This window comes from Ambystoma mexicanum, chromosome 8, assembly GCF_040938575.1.
Source record: "Ambystoma mexicanum isolate Mex_15411 chromosome 8, UKY_AmexF1_1, whole genome shotgun sequence".
In the NCBI taxonomy this organism is placed as follows: Eukaryota; Metazoa; Chordata; class Amphibia; order Caudata; family Ambystomatidae; genus Ambystoma; species Ambystoma mexicanum.
The window spans coordinates 415,248,459-415,251,362 of NC_090929.1; the positions used below are offsets into that span (position 1 = coordinate 415,248,459).

Below are 2,904 nucleotides of genomic sequence, written 5' to 3' on the forward strand. Positions count from 1 at the left end.
AACTGAATACAGAATTAATTCAGATTTCTTGGCCACCAGGTGTTTCTTTTTCCTGTCAAATGGTTGAATGCAATTTGCATGAATTCTTTTTGGTTATGTAGAGGTTTGGCATAAAGAGGTTACCAAATTAATCAACCCATCTGCTCCAAACCTCGGGTGCATCTTTATTCCTTTCCTTGGTTCATTGCTTAGAGAGGCAGAGCTTCCTGATGAGGCCCGACTAGGCCAAAACACGTGTCTGGGGTGCAGTTGGTACTCTTGCTCAGAGGAGAATGGCCTAGCATTTCAGTGCTGGACTGCCAGGTCAGTGGGACCAGACTGATCTGGAAATGTTATTTGTTCTCTCTGAAGGGTACAGTGAGCTAACACATGGTTGTAGACCCTCTCAAAAGCCCTGAGAGACTATACCAATGGCAGGTTACTGCAGTACACAAAGGCAAGGAACCTAACATAACATAACAGAAGAGAACAAAGTAAAACAGGGTTTTATAAGAGACCTGACAAAGAGGGTGTGCTTTGTAGAGGTCAGTTGAGTGGGTTAGACCTAGATCATTACACACAGAAATATCTCAATTAACAGTTATGGTTGTTGCAGGCTGTTATAAAAATCTATACATTTATTCATAATATAGTCACTGACTAATAATACATAAGCAAAAATATTTAAAGCTGCAACCATTCCTAAGAACAATATTGAAAAAGGGATTTGAATACAAAATACAGGAATATGTCCCCACAACATTCCTCTCATGTAAAAGAGGTTAATAATGTCTTCTGCTGAACTCTCCAAAAAATAATAGGTCTGTGATGCATTCCTATTCAAGTTGGAGGCTAACAAACCTTCTGGTAGTCTTTGTTCAGTTGTGGTACAACAACCGAGAGCCAGCTTTGTATAAGCCCAAGAAAGAGGGAGCATAGCACTCTGCAGATGTTTTGAACAACAACACCCATACGCCCTTGCCATTGACTATGCTATGTAGGGCTAATGAGAGTTGCAGTTCAAGATATCGGATAACTAAAGGTTGTAGTCCGCGGGTCAATGGAAATGGTGGGCATTCACTTGCACCAGCCCTCCAGATGTTTTGGACTATGGTCCAACATGGCCGATGTTCTGCCTCAAACCTGCCTTCGGACCTTGCAGTGGCCCTAGCCCTACACCCCGAGTAACGATGGACACTTGACTCTGAGGTTTGCGAAAGCTGGCGGCCCTTGTGCGGAACCAGGGCGCCTTTTCCACTCGCTGGTGCTGGGGCTGCGCTCGGTCAATACATCGTCCAGTGCTTCACATCCAAAGTTTGTTAAAATTGTTGAGGTCGGACCCAGAAATGGATTGCAGAATGAGAAGAAGATGGTGCCAACCGAAGTGAAAATCTGCTTGATTGACTGACTTTCTGAAGCTGGAATCTCTGTCATAGAGGCATCAAGTTTCGTCTCCCCCAAGTGGGTCCCTCAGATGTCAGACCAGGTGGAATTTATGCAGGGGATTCAGAGGTTCCCCAGTGTTAGCTACCCGGTGCTGCCCCCAAATCTGAAGGGATTTCATGCAGCGGTGGTGTCTGGAGCACGGGAAGTTTCCATATTTGAATCCACCTCCGAACTTTTCAGTAAGAAGAATATCAACTGTTCCATTGACGAAAGTCTTGAAGGCATCGAAAGAAGCCAGCATCACCGTACGAGGGTATGTCTCCTGTGTTCTTGGATGTCCATATGAAGGAAAGGCTCGCTGAAAAAGTGGCAGAGGTTGCTAAGAAGATGTACTCGATGGGCTGCTACGAGATCTCACTGGGTGATTCCATCGGCATTGGCACACCTAGCGATATGCAGGAGATGCTTGCAACAGTTATACGTGAGGTGCCAGTGGGGAAGTTTGCTGTCCACTGCCATGATACTTATGGCCAGGCGCTTGCCAACATCCTGATGGCTTTACAGATGGGTGTGAGTGTGGTGGACTCCTCTGTGGCTGGCTTTGCAGGCTGTCGATAAGCACACGGGGCATCCGGAAACGTGGCGACCGAGGATGTTGTGTATATGCTCCACGGACTCAGAATTCGCACCAGCATGTATCTGCAGAAGGTTCTAGATGCTGGATCATTTATCTGGATCATTTATCTGCAGATCTCTGAACAAGCCACCTCCAAACTCTGAAGTCTGAACCGCATGTGCATTACCCTGCGAGGCACATAACAGCACCATTCAATGATCCTTGCCCCAAAAGCCCAGGCTGCTCTGGGTCCACAGCTAGGGACTGACCAATCGTCTTCAGTCTTCGGAGCGAGACGAAGTGCTTGAGAGTGGAATAACAGGGCTCTTGCAAAAAGGTACCCTGAAAGTCTTGATCTGTTTACCAACTCCTGCTGGACGGGGCAGACGTCTCTGGGCTTCTGAATGGGCAACAAAGCCTTCCAAGTGAGATGTGTAGTGCAACTTGGACAAGGGGGTTCAGTTTGTGGTTTTGTGAATAATGAGATTTTCATCAAATACCCTGCAGAAGAGTGCCGTGGCAGATTCACGGGTGCGAAATTGCCACCTGTGTGCTTCTAGTGATCAAGGTGTGCAGTGTGGTCCTAAATTTAAAAATAATATTGGGAGGAAATGTATATAATTATAAGCCCATGCGCCCCGTCAGTTCTGAATTTATTTGTTGGTCTTCTGCTTGACAAAGCACTGCGGGCAACACTAAGAATAAAAAAGTATGATCACATAACCAAGATCAGAAGGGAAGTTCACTGGCTACCTGTGAAAGCAAGAATCAACTTCAAAACACTCTGTATCACACACAAATGCCTTTCCAAGACAGCACCTACATATCTTAACAATGCCACCACCATTAATAGTGCCCCTAGAACTCTTAGATCTAACAACTCTATCTGGTTGTTCGTCCCACGATTCAAACTCTCTAAGGCA

At 45.8% G+C, this 2,904-nt stretch overlaps 1 pseudogene; it reads left to right on the plus strand.

Annotated features, from left to right (window-relative positions):
* Nucleotides 1–1,389: 1,389 nt before the first annotated feature.
* Nucleotides 1,390–2,152, plus strand: LOC138473607 (hydroxymethylglutaryl-CoA lyase, mitochondrial pseudogene; annotated as a pseudogene).
* Nucleotides 2,153–2,904: the final 752 nt, after the last annotated feature.